The sequence below is a fragment of the Calonectris borealis genome, chromosome 2 (genome assembly GCF_964195595.1).
Source record: "Calonectris borealis chromosome 2, bCalBor7.hap1.2, whole genome shotgun sequence".
NCBI lineage: Eukaryota > Metazoa > Chordata > Aves > Procellariiformes > Procellariidae > Calonectris > Calonectris borealis.
This window is the reverse complement of record NC_134313.1, coordinates 56,614,182-56,630,331: the sequence shown is the minus strand read 5'-3', so window position 1 is coordinate 56,630,331 and position 16,150 is coordinate 56,614,182.

Genomic DNA, 16,150 nt, shown 5'->3' with positions numbered 1-16,150 from the left:
GTAGAGTTGGCATGCGGGTTTACCTGCCAGCATTTAAAAATGCATTTCACCTTGGGTTCCTCATCTCTCTCTTACGCAACTTTTTCATAAGTGCTACAGAAGTCCCCCGTCGGTAACAAGGGCCACATTGTGACCGCTCTGCGGCTTAGCATGGAGATTGCAGAAGAATCTCTCTCTGTTTGGGTGTTTCAATGTGAGGACTCTCACAATCAGACCCTTTGAGCTAGGGGAGTGCAGGGAATATACTCTCTAGGTATTGCCTGCTGGCAACGATGACCTTTGGGGACATGACCCAGACCTCTCCTCTACACTGGCAATCACATCACTTCGGCGCTGGCCCGATGCGACAGAGACAGTGCACTACACGGCTTCAATGTGTCTGTCAAAATCTGAAAAGGACTCTATTTTGTCTTCATTCTCCTAACAAGGCTGTTCCTGAAGGGCAGCAGGGATTCCCAAATGATTAACCCTAACAAGGGTATGTTCTGTTAAGCATTTTCTTTTCAAGTGAATTGGAAAAAGATTCTTTTCATATAGATTAAGAGGCAGCAGAATAAGCTAGTTTTGAATGCTGAAGACTTAAGGACATGAGCAGATCATGGCAGAGCATGTTAGATGTAATTTTCAATGGGTATGGGCGAGATAAGAAGCATCTGGATGTGGCCTAGAGCAGGCAAAAGCTGGTTGTGAACAGCCAGTTTAAACATCTTAAACATTTCCAACACATTTTTATTGTTAGAGGTGACAAATTCTTTTGTTGTGTTGGTGTTTGCTTAAGTCCAATTACTTTTATATGTAACAAATCCATGTACCTTGGGCAGACCAAAGTTTTCCAGGAAGAAACATAGGCATGTGGACCATGTACTGTGGGCTTAGGAAATCCGTGCTTCCAGGAAATGTTTGATCTATTGTGCGGGTACAGTACAAATGATTTGTATCTGAGCATTGAACCCAATGAATCTGACAGTTCACTGTACATATGCCTCAGAGCTTATGAAGGCCTCCAGGAGCATTGGGCTCACTGTGCATGCACTGTACAATTTATCCACTCATGTTGAGTAGATGCCTCCAAAAATTCCAGCTGTCTGGCACACACCCAGTGAGATTGCTAGGTAGCTGAGCACCCTGAAATCCAAGGCAAACCCTTCAAATTCCATCTGGGCAGAATTTGAAATCAAGATGTATGACAACCCTGGATATACTACTATAAGATCACCAGTCCTTGGGATGAATTACTTGGTTAAGCCACACAGTAAGCATGAGGTAGACATGTTTCATTCTGCAACTTGGTGCAAGCAGCTACGCAGTTCTTACTCAAAGTAGCAAGCAAAAATGAAGCAGTCACATAAGTGAAAAGGAGAGGGGGAAGCACAAATGCACTAGATCCTGCCTAAACTCTGGTGCTGCACAAAGTTTAATGCTGTTCACTGCATTCACTCGGTCTCTCCTCAGAGAGCTATCTGTAGTAGTGAAGAAGCTCTCACAAAAGGGTGGTGGAAAAGCTGTATTTCTCTTTGCTTCCTACTGCTCTGGCAGCACCACTTCTAAGGTAAGCAACAGCCCTGTAAGCACTCCCCGGGGATAGCATTGTCTCAAGCCAACGGGAGTACATCAGGCCACTATGCATGCGTGCGTGTGTAACTACAAATACCAAAGAGCCTGGGAGAAGGAGGATAATGTGCAGACTAATCCAGAATCTTCTCTCACAATAAAATTGATAAGCCTATACCAGCAACTCACACATAGCCAGATTCATTATTTATAACGCAACAAGATACAGTTAAAACTGCAGGAAATGCACAGGTTCTAGAGCTCAGAGGGTTAAATCATTCAACAAGCAAAGAAGCAAACCAAGTAAAACCCACAGGGGATGTAAACTGGTCAGTGTTAAAAGATTTTTGGCTCTAGAATCACAAACTAGATTTTCTAAAGAAAAAGAAGTGTTAAAATACTCATCAGGCATGATGAAACACTGAAACATAAGGGGTCAAACTTTCTACAGCTTTCAGTACAGCTGCTAACATTGCCTGCATTTATGTGGCAATTGTGGAAGAATATATCCTTATTTTTATTTTAGGTCATTCTAAAGGAGCTATCCTTTCAACCAACAATGATTATTTTCATTAAGGAACTCACAGTATTTATAGGACTTGTTCTGTCTGAACACTTCAAAAGACAAATTCAGTCATTTTCGTTGAATTAAGGTAACAACATAAAGAACTGGACCATACTATCTGCTGGAAGGCATCTAACGCAACTACATACATTGCACGTGTAAGCTCTTTAAGGTCCTGACATAATCAATGAAGGGAGGCATATACTTCTAGAGAGTGAAACATGTAAACTAAACAGGAGCTCGAAGTCATGCAATATATCTTTGAAGTTTTCTTTGTGCTTAGCTTTAAGTGAACTCCAGCTGTTACTTTCTCCCTTCCTATAATTAATGCACCCTTTTAAGTAAATGTCACCACTCCACGCATTATATTTTTTTCAAAGGCTTCAGGACCTAAGCAAACAAGCAGTACTTATTTTCATGAGATATTGGGGTTTCCTTTTAATGTAAATGGGAGGCAATTGTTGAGCTACAAAATATGAATATGTAAACTCTCTAATGTATTCATTTACATTTTAGTCATGAATAGTATCAGTTACCCTGCAATTTATGAGAAAACATTTTGAACATTGCACTTAACAGTATTCACAGGACTGGACTGAAGTAATGTAAAGCAACACATTGAACTTTTAAAGCTAAGCAATACCCAACTTTTAAAGTTATTTTATTGAAAAAAATGCTTATATGGTGAAGATACTGTTAAATCTTTCAACAGAGCGAGGAGCAACTTCACACTGTCACTATAAAAATCCTGGATCTGATTCTCAGATAGTTATAAACCGTTACAACCCCACTGGCTTAATTTATCCCTGATGTTTAAATTCAGAACATCCTTCTTTGTGGTACTGCTAATGTTGAAGTTATTACAAATCACAAACATTTCATAAGCAAATGTACTTCTGACCATCTAGATTTTTCTCGGCAGCTCTGGGTTGCTGTCAGGCAATTCTGAACCCTCAGCTTGTATTTTCCATGGCATATTGTACTTTGTGGCATACTGAATCAGTCAGAAGGAATGACAAATTTGCTGGAAAATACTGTAGCCAAATAAAAATCAAGATGTGTGCATAATTCTATTTTTTGCCACTCAAGCACATTGGTAAAGATTGTATGAGTTACTTTGGAAAGCATCCCAAATTTGCTGAATAGACTGTTCTTTTGTTAATGAGGCTGGTTAATAAAGCAGTGTAGATGAAGAATGTACACTGAATAAAGCAATGTAGATGAATCTTAGAGAATATCTCAAAGCACTATGTTCCTATTTTTACCTGCATAAAAATGGTTATGTGTCAGTTGTAAACTGATGGAAAGTACACCAACGTGGAAACTACAGAAAAACAGATTTTTAGCACATTGTCTGTTGATTATTCTTGTCAGTGTCCAGAACAATCTGCGACTTTATTCTGGATGACTTGAGGCAACATGAGACCTCATGTTTACCCATCCATCTCTCCATCTGCAGCCAACCCTGAACCTTGCCTCTTTCCCTTCCTTTTCCAATTTTCCAGAAAGCAAGTGCTGCTGGGCTGGGTGGGAGCCTTGTGTAGAGGTGGAGCAAGCAGGGAAGCTGATAAGGGCTCTGTGCAGAGAGGAGGTGATACCAGTGCGGCACAGGGGAACCTGACACACAGGGCAAGGGATGGGGATTGCAGCTGATGGGTATGTTCCCAGCTCCAACAGCATTTGACTGTCATATCTCCTTATCAGAAGTCACACACCAGCCTCTCTCCCCATCCAGTTCTAAATATTTACAAAAAACTCAGAGTCAAAGCAACTATGATACTTTATATTCTAAAAAAAAAAACCTACTAAAAAATCCCAAACAGCTAAACAATATTAACAGAAGTAAATCCTCTTGGCTCTGCTGAAGGCAATAGAAGTTTTGCTAATGTGGTGCACATTCCACCTTCAAACTTTAAAAAGCAAGCTATATTAGAACAGATTTTTGACTAACATTTTTGAGGGAAACAATGAACAACTAATTTCTTGCTAATCCACTCATCTTCTTTTTGATCAAAATTTTAGGGTGTTTCACTCACTTTAAAATTAAATAGTGGTATATTATTTGGTAACGTCTCCCATTCAGGACATCAATAACTGTACAATCGTAATTGTGTAAGCATAAAGCTAAATTTGAAGCAAAAGCTGGTAGAAGGCTCCTATTGGAGATTGGTCTAGAGAATTTTGATTTATAATGTAGGTACAGAAATGTGTTGGCAAGAATCTCTTGAGTTGCCAGATGATACTAGTAGCATTACCAGTACTATGAAAGGTCATGGTGAGATGATGGGAGATGTAACCATAAGAGAGGACAGAGCAAAGCTGAAGATGAAGAACAGAAGCTTAAATCTGATGGAGACAAACACAACAGACAGGGAACACCAAGTAGAAGATCACAGGTCCCCAAAGAGCAGACATTCCCATTTTTTGAGGAATCAATGGACCATAAAATCAAATTTAGTTTATTATATTCTCAGGTCTTCAACAGAGGAATGAAGAGGGAAAGGAAAAAACAATGCATGTTCTTATACTTTGGCTATACAATTCCAATCAATGGGGTATAAAAGGTTTTCTGTGATCTTAAAGGGATTTCTAGGCTATGCTAAAGAGATAGAGGGAATGTCTTCATGAGAATTTTCAAGGCAACACCCTAAATTTCAAGTGGTATTTTTCTGATTTATGTTCAAATGTTTGTACTATGTGCCTGTGAAAAACATAACCTTTCTATGTAAGGAGCCAAATGAATCAGCAATGCTTCCAAACCACTTGAACTCCAGTGAGAGCTGGAAATGTTTGACTAGATCGCACTTCTTTACAATGCTCATAAAAAAGGCAAGTAACAGAATAAGAAAAATCACCTCTTAAATGGGAATACTAGTACATGATGCACGACAGCTTTCCAGTTTCTTTCAACTACCTTTTTTTCTCCTGTGTATTTTATTTTAGAGGTTTATCTCAAATATTTCATCCATGAGCACTCTGAGGGAAGCTGCAGCACGCCAGGTATTTCAAAGCTAACTTTTCAAATATACTACAGCTCCTGAAGCTCTTGGACCTGGAAAGATCACTAATATTTACAAAACATGGTGCCTTTGTCCGCAGTTCCTCAGTAATATGAGTCATTCTGAATCCTATAAGCGGCCCTGCTGAAGCCAGAAAAATGACTCTTGTGCACAGGGTTTGGAAGTTTAAATGTCTAATATTGACACTGGGAGAGTAAGAGGTAGCTCTTGGAAATCTCTGAGGAAAATGTGCTCACGTTGGATGGAAGTCTTCAAGGCTCAGAATACATAGAGGGACAATATTATCTTAGTTTCAAGCATCTTAAGATAAGTACAAAATGCCCATTCTTCTCCTGGGAATTAGAAACCCTCGATGGCCCAGAACCATGCTAGAAAGTTCTACAGCACCTTTTGTAGACATCATGTATTACAGGAAGGGATTACTCTTGGCTATTTTGACAATTACTGATTTGTTCTAAGCTGTTCTGAGTTTGCACCGGGTTGGGTTGGGAGAATGCAAAGAGGACTTTGGAGAATTGCCTCTTTAAACTGTGTTGAGTTCTCCTCAGTCACAGCTGGGAATCTGAACCGAGATACCAAATCGTCATGCGGTGGATAGTAACAACAGAATCAAGAATTTGGTAACTACTAAAACATCCCAACTGTCCCCTGTAGCATTTAATTAACTATATGGGCAAGAGCTAATTCATCATAACAGGACCATGGAGACATTGTCAAATAAGAATTATGGAGCGAGGTAAAGTGACATGTCTAAAATCACACAGATGTTTTGCCACAGAAGAGAGTTAAAAATACAAGAGCTAGTTCGTGACTTAAAGCTATGGTACGCCGTAAGTAATAGAACCACTAATCTTCTGTAAGTCCTGCAGAGCTTGGCTGAAGTTTCTAACTGAGCTTTGTCAGCCCTGTATATATTCTTGGCTGGATAGCCTCTAAAAAGTAATTAATATTGCTATATAACCATAGTAGATCATGTTTGAAAGCTCACATGCTCACGTCAAATGAGTACGACTAAGCTGTTATTGTGCCCTCTGTCATCGTGAGTACACGCTCCTTTTCCCACTCCTGCCTAGATAACACCCATGATCCATGACAGGAGGTGAAGATTCACAGGGCATTCATCCATCTTTTAATGATCGTGTTAGATCTTTCACTGTGCAGGCACTTTATGAATGTTGTGAAGCTGTAATGCTATCCTTCCCACAAGGACACCGAATTACTTATCCATGCTTTTGATATAATGCATCTTGGCTGAACTGTTGCAGCTCTCTTGCTCTGGAAGATTTCCAGTCAAAGGCTATATTTACGTCAGTTGCAATTGATTCAAAATGCTTCCACGGGACCTTGAACAGGCTAACATATCTTCACGAGTTTAATCCAAAACAGAGATGATAGATGGCTTTCCAATAAAACAGGGGAATAATCATGTACCTCTAGTTCTTTGGTTTGAGTTGGTGTCCCTGGTTGGTGTTCAGCCACTGCTTGGACCAGCATCTTTTCTGGACTTCCAGCTGACTACAGGTTATGCTTCCAAAAGGAAATTAGGAGGGCAGTCACCTAACACTCATTTTCAGAAAAGACTGAAGGATTCAGGAGCACAAACCCTATGGACTTACAGGGAGAGTAAATGCTCCTGCACACGAAGTCAATTTTGAAGGTGGTACTTAGGCTTTTAAGTCACAGAAGCACTTTTGAAAACTTGCCTTCAGCTTAACGGTATACCATTACACTCTTTGTCCTTGGAGTTGTTCTTTTTCCGTGAGCATTAGGCTTGCCCAGTTTTCTGAGATTTTGACCACCTAAATTCAAGCCTTATCTTTTAAATTTGGCTTTGATTAACACAGCTGTTATTTATTCTTTTGCTTGGCAGGAGTTTCTGCAAGACTGCCATAAAGTCACCCTGTTTGTATTGTATTGTACCGTTAATCTCCTTTTCCTTTATGACATACATACACAATATCCTAAAGGGAAGATTACTATATGTATATACGGATTCATACTTGCATATAAATATATGTATGAATACACAGCAAAGATGGAAACAAAGAGAGGGAATATTTTAGTAATCTCCTGAAAGCCTTTATGAAAAAGTCTAGATAACACATACAATGGAATGTTTTGTATGGCACGAACCAGGGGATCAACATTAATTGGTTGCTTAATGGAAGCGTAATTCAAGATAAAAATGGAACAGACTTTATTCGAAGTAGTTGGAATCATTTGAGTGGGAGAAAGATCTGTTAAATTAATAGGCTTCTGTATCATTATGATCACTTACGCACAGTTCGCCAGCTAAGGTTTTCCAAAATAAAGCATTTGAAGAGACTTTCTAATAAAAAGTAATTAAGAGAGTTGAAGAAAATACAATGTTGCTTACAGTTGCTAGGTTAATTTTCATCAGAATTTGGTCATTATCTTAAAACAGCATCAACAGTGGAGAATTTCTAGCTGTCTAGAAACATTTAAATTTCTGTGTCTCACAAGGACTTTCTGAATCAGCAATCACTTTGCAATTGCACTGCAAAGCCCTGCCTGAAAAAACCCTAAACACCCAAGAGTGAGCTAACTTTTCATTGCATGGACAGGATCACCTTCACTAAGAACAAGCAGGAGCAAACCCAGTGATGGGAGATCCCTCAGAATTCTTCCATTCATATAAAAAAGAGTCACAAAATCACAAAAAGCAGTTTGAACAATTATGCCAGTAAACCTTATCTCCCACCCTGACAGAACACTACTGGGACTCGTAATGACACTGTTTTTGATGAAGAAACTCTGTTAGTGCTAGGAGTATAACTGTCCAGTAGAAATTTCACAATAATCTTGCTGATCTGATTCTCTTTTCTAAACAAATCAATCACAAATCTAGGTAGCAAAAGTCAAATCTCCAGTGATACTAAGCTGCCTGGATTTCCCTTCAGTGAGTCTTCATGTTTGACAAAGGAAAAAGAAAGTACTTGCTCCTTCATCCCGATCACAGTCAATTAAAATCTATTATGTACTCATCATATTGGACCATGATCACCATATTGTGCTGCTCTGCAGCATCTGATGCCATTTCAGACTTCCCTTTGATCCCCAGTATAGGCCTCGTGCTGCCCCTACAGAGGGAATAATGGGAAGAAATCCTTGAAAAGTTTTCCCCAAGGCAAGGAGTATTATTTCTGCTGATGGTCATGACCCCGGCTCATGATATTTTGCTGCAGGGGGACTTTGGAACCGGAAAGGTTGCGCTGGCCATTTCAGCATGTGCAAACTGCCATGGAGCAAGAACTGCTGAAAGAAACTCCTCAAACACTCCTGATGTTTGCTCTGGAGGTGCAGAGCTGTGAGCGTCATGCCAGCCAGCCAGCGGGAGAGAAATCCCCTGGAATCCCTCCGTGAGGGATGAGGGAGCCTGTCTGTGAGTGCTGGATTGATGGTCTATTGTTTGCACTTATTTAGACTACATAAACAAGCTTCCAGTTTCCTCAAAACAATGTGGAGAAGTCCTAGTTTCCAGTTGCCTTGAATTTATCCAGTTTTCATTACTAGGTAAAGAGTTTTAGCTGCTCTTCACCACCAGTCCCCCGATGCCCTGGATTTTTACCTGGTTATCAGACATAAGCACCTTCAAACTGAAAGTAGCCATTAGAAAGAGCCTGCGCTACCTGCAAATCCCTGCCTGTCAAGTGTACAGAACCAAGCCAGATTTGAGCACAATTTGAAAAATGTGGATTAGGATAATGTATTTGTGAATGTAGAAGCACTTTAGCTCATTTAGCCATGTAATCTGTATGAATGCATCACTTAAATTGTCAGACCTGGCTTTCTTCCTGTGGAATGATGCAAGTTTCTTCTTTCCTTATAGTTAGGTTTGTGTACAGCTTTGCTTGTGCAAGTTAGAGTCTGGTCATGACACTGAGCTGAAATACACATAATTATCATAAACATTTATATGATATCAGAAGGCAAAGTTGAAAAAGGCAAATTTCTGACCCCATATCAAATAAAAGAATAAATAGGAAAAACTGTGATTAAACCAATTTGAAGTAAAGATTCTGCTCCCTCTGGAACATTATTTCAGCAGAACACATTTTTAAATCAGAAATTTTTAAATCAGAAAAAAATAGTGAGAAAAAATTGTGTTATAACAGAGTATAATTTTCCAGAAGCACACCTTGTTAATAAAACCTTAAACGGGTTCATGTTAATAGATCCTTGAAGCATATTTTCATACAGCTTGAGTCAATGCAAAGCATGCATATGCCCATCTTGCAGTTGCTTTCGCTTGCACTGTGTCCAGTTGTTTTTCTATAGTGGATCTTTTTTTTTTTGTCCCCCCCTTTCCTGCCTGGTAAAGCTGGAAAATTCCACTAGTGATAACTCTGACAGCTTGCTCCCCCTCCTGTCACTCCTCATTTAAGAAAACAAGAGGGAGGGAGCAGGGTCTGGAAGGCTGAGAAGTTACTCATTTAGTAAATTCTGCAAGTCTTACCTCGGAGCAGGAAAAAGCCTTGGTGTTATCCTTAAAGGAGCAGAGCAGAGTCCTTCTGAAACCCAACTTCTTCATGCTCCTAGTGGCAGTGAGTCCCTCCTCAGCCTATGATCACCAAGTTGCATATTCTGGGAGCTATCTGACAGCCTGTGATAGGATATTCTGCCTCTAGTCATACAAAGGCTGTGGGAACAAAGAGCGGTGGAGCTTCTGGCCCTTGTGGGAAACGGACTGACACTGCTCCATCACTATTTAAAAAGTAGATGCCTTCAGGATAAATCCTCTTAGTGTGTTTTCCTGTTTGTGTCAGAACTTAAACCTTTTATCCGTTTCCTAAGAGGAGAAATAAAAAAGTAATCAGCACTAAGCCGCGCTGTAATTCAGGAGAGTCCCTGTGGGGCGGCTTGGAAAAAGACAGAGCCAATTTATGTGTTTTCTGCTAAAGGGATATGAGACACTACCATTAGCCTAACGCAAAAAATCGTAAATGACCAGATGCACATTAATGAAGAGCTCTCTCTGCACGGAGATGGCTGCTCCACCTGGAGCAGAAGCATAGTGCAGAACGCCAGCGAGGAAGGAGAAGCGAGCCAGAGTACAGCTGTTAAGAAATCAAATATTTATGGTGAAGCCTTTCTTGCTTTTCCTACAGTGGGATGATCAGTGGGAGGCCTAGATGAATGCTGAAATAGCATGCACCAGGTTTTGTATGAACAGTGGCCCAGAACTGGGTTTTGGCCACAAGATAGATAAAGTCTTGAAATTTGAGGATGATTTTGAGCTGCAGCTGGGGGATGAGGAAACACACTGTTCTGTTAATGTTGTCAAAGGAGCCCGAAGAAATAGCTCTTAAGCATGGAAAGCATATGAGATGGTCAAACTTTACTCCCTGCACCAAAGCTTTGTTTATCCGTTGAAATGCTTAAACTGGTCTGTCAAATTTACAGCATTCCTGTCATCATTCCTCCAGCCCAAAATACAGGAGGAAAAGCTGACTTTCTGGTTATAAGCTTTTAGATATCCTTCACTTCCTCCAAGACATGGCTAAAGCCCTTCAGCAGAATAAAGGGAAAAGAAAGCCTGTTATTTAATCAGAACAAGCAGAGAAAGAAAGGGAAAAAAAAAGCTGGAAAAAAAAAAAAAAGAAGGGAAAGGACTTCCTGAATCAGCCACAGATTTCCGAAGGGGACAGAAAAGAGCAAAACCAGAAGTGGTTTTGTTTTACAGTTCATCTTGAAGTTAAATTTGCTTTATGTTTTAAACTGGACTTAAGTTGCCTTTCTATTTCTTCTGATGAACTTTTAGGATCACATAAATCCTTGAAAAATTTGAAAACTTCCAGTCATTTACCACTGTCTGTAGGTCTGTTTAGGGACCAGTATCCTTTAAAGGGTAAATTGCAGGGAAAAGGGTGGCTTAGGAATTTGGTAGTGGACTGTGGGGCTGTTCATGCTACAAATCCAGCTGGCGTTGGAGGTGACCAGAAACTGCTTGGCAGCTACTGCTGCTTTGCCTGAAACGATATAGTGATGCTAGTCCATATCATCCTGACTAAATACCTCTATAGTGTTACCACCTACAGACATTCAGAGGCAACCTCTAGGCTGAATAGTCATAAGACTGCCCTCCTCACTTCCTTCAAGGATGTCTTTTCCCTCTTTTTAATTAAGTGGTACACTGCTGCCACTATTACTCTCCTTGTACCTGTATGATGAAATTAAAGTCATTTTATACCTAATTCTAGGCTTTGTCTGAGCAGTCAGATAAATGTAGGTTTAGGATTGCCTTTTCCCAAAGTTGGTCTCTAATGGAATTTAAACAAGCCTTGGTAACAGTGACTTAGGTTTTCCTAGGAATTAAGGTGAGTTTTGGTTGGATTTGGTGAATATGAAGGTGGGTTCCTATTTGCAACCCAAGCCCCTTGCAGCTCGCTGCCTGTGTGGTACAGAAAAACGTGGTCGGGGGGAGAGGGGAGGAAGCGGAGACTGGCTCACTCGCAGCAATTCACAATGAGTCTGTCTTCCCTCTGCTGTCAGCAATTAAAACACTCCCTGTGTTTCAATAAGTGCTGGATCCTCTCGTCTAACATCAGACGTGTGAGTTAGGACCCCACTTGCCGCAGGCTCCTGATTACAGCCAGTGGAAAGAAAGTCACCTCCAAAGAGCAATTCAGCTCACCTGTGGATGAAATGTCTTTCTTGCTGTCCATAAAGGGAGAAGACAGTGAGGGACTCACCAAAGAGCTGTTAAATGCTGGAAATGGATAAGTGTTCACATTAGGTACACTTAAAATTAAGGGAACTGTAAATCTCTCCCCACAGTGTCCTTGCACTTAACATATTTTACCTCCAAAATACAGTATTTTCTTTAATTACAATTTAAACAAACATTTAGGTTAAATCCTTGCCATAAAACTACATAAATGTGTTTAAACATCTTTTTTTGCCCTCACTCTTTCTGGACCAGCACAATGGTGAGCCCTAATCACAGCTGTCCTACGAAAAATAAACAGTGGTGAACTCGTATACACAGGTGTCCCACCGAAGCATGACACAGATATCTGCCTGCACTGGTATCTTTATTCATATTTGAGTATTCTGTTTCATGGCTTGTACAAAAGTAGCTCTAAACTGATTCTATACATGGGACATAATGATGAAATATTTCAGCAGATATACTGAATGTCGTACAACTGATAAATACTGACACGTGTGGTTTCATGCTATTCTTTTTCTAAAGTTAAATGCTGAGACATAAAATAGACCTGCTGTTGACTCCATTTTATGACTGCAGAAATACATAGATTATCCTTACGATGAGACAAATATTTAAGCTTTTTGCTGCATCTGGATGTAAGAACCAGTCATAAACAGTTAGCTATGAAAATAGTTGATTTTTCAGGGCTTTGGCCAAACAAGTAATTGAACAAAATCTTTGTTTAAAGCTAATCTGAAACAAAGCCATTTGCTTTTCCTGTAGAAATTCAGAAGAATAATAAACAGTTTGATCTCAGAGATTTGTTTTACTTTTCTGTTGAAAGTTAAATCCACATAAATTAGAAACAAAACAGTTCATTTAGAAAATGTTGCAACAAAATGTTTCAGCTTTTTCTGATTTTTGGCTATTTTTTTTCTTGGCTCAAAAAAAAATGCTCAGTAGATTATTCTGATCAACCCAATCTGTTTTTTTTTCCCTGAAAAAAGAAATGTTCCTTTTTTTTGGTCCCACTTCTAAATACAGTCTCCTGTTTTAACAGGTCACTGCTGCTGGGGAATAGCTTTAAGGACTTGTCTAACTGATGTCATATGGCAAGCATGAAAATAAAATTACGCGGAAGGAACTGGAAGAATTATCATTGGATTAATTATTCCACAGAAATTAAACTGGCATGATCATAATCATGTGGTGGTTTCTTCTGAAACATGACTGCTATTTCCAGGGACTCTATATATTGATCTATTCCAGCTGTTAGTGAGCAAAAATCAGAGGCTTTTCTCTAGGCTGGATTTTACATTAACACTGGGGTACATTAAGCACACATGCTCCAAATCTGGCTTGTTTTTCATGGTAGAAAAATGGCAAATCCTAAAACTTAATAAGTGATGTATTTGAAAGCAACTATGTAGATAGGAAGAAGATAGTCATTCATGGCCAAGCAGTCCAGACTTGACATCAGTTCCTCAGATGCTATGAAAGGTTAAACCTTCTCTTAGGAGATCTCTGAAGATCTGCTTCTTCTGTCTGGGCTTTGGCAGGGGATCTGTGAAATTTCCTACCTACAGTCATGATCGATTAAGATTTAATTGTGGTCTTAGCTTTGCCTAGGAGACCATTAATTTACAGAATAGGGATTTTTCACAAGAAACTATTTAACCTCAGGACCATTTAGACATAAAACCAGTCAGGCAAGAGAAGAGGGTTTACAGAGCATGACAAAAGAAGGATTGCAAAATGTGCAGTGCCGGCGTACGAAAACTGTGGAACAGAGAAACCCTCGCAGTGCCTGTAGGAAGAGTTTTGTTTTGCAATGCCCCTGTGCCTCGCAGGAGGCCCGCGGCCGGCTGCTGAGCTGGGTTTCACAAACACGCTGAGGCGGCATTCTTTATCTGCAGTAACGCTCAGTGTCAGCTGCGAAGGTCACCTTGACAAATGAACTTGCCTGGTGGAAAAAAACCTCCTCTACCAGTAAATGAACGGGAAGGGATTGAGCTTGTTTCCCATTGCAATTGCCGCAAACCAGGGCCATATGTACACTGGAAACAGTATATGGAGCCATGAGATGGGGGAGCCATTTTTTGTGCTGAATTTACAAACACAGAGGTTTTTTCAGGTGGCTCTTTGATCTTTGGAGAAACACTATTTTGCACTCTAATTTTCAGTCATCTGGTGACTTTTGACAATATTCTTGTATTAGGTCCCTACAACAAAAGCCTGTCTTACTTCTTGCATTAAACTATATCATAGAGAAGCTGTTAATTATCCTAATCCCAAGGATTTACTGTACAATTCCCTAGGGAAGCCACTTGGAGACATCATTTCTTCCAAAGCTAAACAGACCAAGAAGGCCAAGAATAAAAAGATGACAGTCTGGTAGAAGAGTCACTGAGTGAGGAGGAAATGAATAATAAACCCTATCAATCACCCATCAGAAGATGAAGAAAATAATTACTTGCTAGTATCTCTGAATTTCAATATATTTTCACTTGGAAAGCAGGACCTGAGCTGATAGTCTGTAACGCTACCATTTCCTACATTTGCCAGGACCAATTTCTGGTTTTTGCTCCTCTGCAGCAACAGCCTGACCATGCTCAGCAAACACCCTGAAGAGGCTTTTCTGGGTACAGTTTGAATCACCCCTCGAGAGCAGTGAAATTCTGACCCTTAAAAGTAATCTTTTTCACGGATCCTTCCCCATTTGGCTTTTTCTCATCCCAAACCATCTTTCCAAACCGGTCTTTCCACTACTTCTTCTCCCTGATGTTGCTCCATGTCTTTGACGCACAGGCAGATGTTAGGGGTAGGGTTCCTGCAGTCTAAAATGATTGCCTGTTCCTCTTCTCCAAAAAAAGAATATTCATAACATATGATGTGGGCTGAGGGTTCAAAGATTATTATAAAGAGTATAGAAAACACAGAATGCATGACATCAAGGGCTGAAGAATTACTGCAGTTTGAGCAAAAACAGAGGAACTTAGTCTAAACCCAAACAAAGCTAAGCAATGGGTAAAAGCCCTGGCTTACTCATTGCCAAATGTAAGACATTTATTCCCCCTCCTCCCTTAGATGTTAACCAAGCGCTGCTAAACTAACTACAGCTAAACCACTGTAATGTATCAGAGATATTTTTATATTAACAGATGTTCTTCACTAATGTGACTTTAAAAGCAACTATAACTGCCAAATTCATATTTGGCCAGTAAACTTCATTCTAAGAACGGGTGTAAGTTTCTGCTGAGTTTCTATCGACAAATTCACTTCTCCTTAAAGGTGAGGATTTAATTTGAACAAAATATCTTTCTAATTTCACCCAATAGGTAATGATAATTTAATCAGCAATATTACTTGAGGGGGACTGTAAATCATGAAATGTGTTCCAGTAAACGGACTTAAAAAAAATCCCTAACTAAATAGGCATTACATCCGAAAATTCTGTTGGACACAAACAGGCAAAGGAAAAAAGAAGTTTTTACTTTCTACACATAATTATGGCTCTGAATATGCTCAATTAATTACAAATGTCCAATCTCCAAAGTTCCTTCCTTTAAACAGAAACATACATAAGTCAAAGACTTATCTAATTACCATGTATAATGTAAATATTAGGTTAGTCTAAAATTTTGTTAATTATTTGACATGAAAGCAGAACTGGGCTTGGCAGTCAGGCAGAATTCGAGAGGCCTGTCTTGTACAATGCAGCAAAAAAGAGGACAGGAGAAAAGAAACGTTCATTAGCAAGTTTAAAAGAAGGAATCCATGTTAACCACTCCACTGTGGACCATCACAGACATTTCATTGTAAAAAATAAAATATGAGAAATTAAAAAATATTAGCGTGAGATAAAAAAGAACAAAAAAAGCAGCAGTCCCCCTCAAAAGTAAATGTAATACTATTGTTTACCATTGCCACAATTGGATGGCATTAAGAGAGCGACAGTAGCTGAGACCACAGATCTCCCTTGCCTGACTTCAGTCCAGAGACCTAGAGCCCACCGTGTTCAGTGCTCGGCACACCGAGTGCGGCCAAAATCTTGCCCGTGCCACCTGAGGAACAAGGACCATCACTAGCCCTACTGAAAGTGGTGTTTTGCCCCTACTTGTGCAGGTCTGAATGGCTGCAGCGGGTGCAAGGTAGTGGAGACTCAGGCCCCCAAAGGCACTTTTATTTGCTTGGGAAATGGACGTACACCTTTTCAAACACAAATGCCTTCACGAGCCTGAATGAGGTTCCTGCTTGCTTTCAAGATCAAAGCTTTTATCAAGATTTAGAAATCTCTGGCTTCAACAGCACTGTCCAAACAAGATGTACCCAGACCCATAG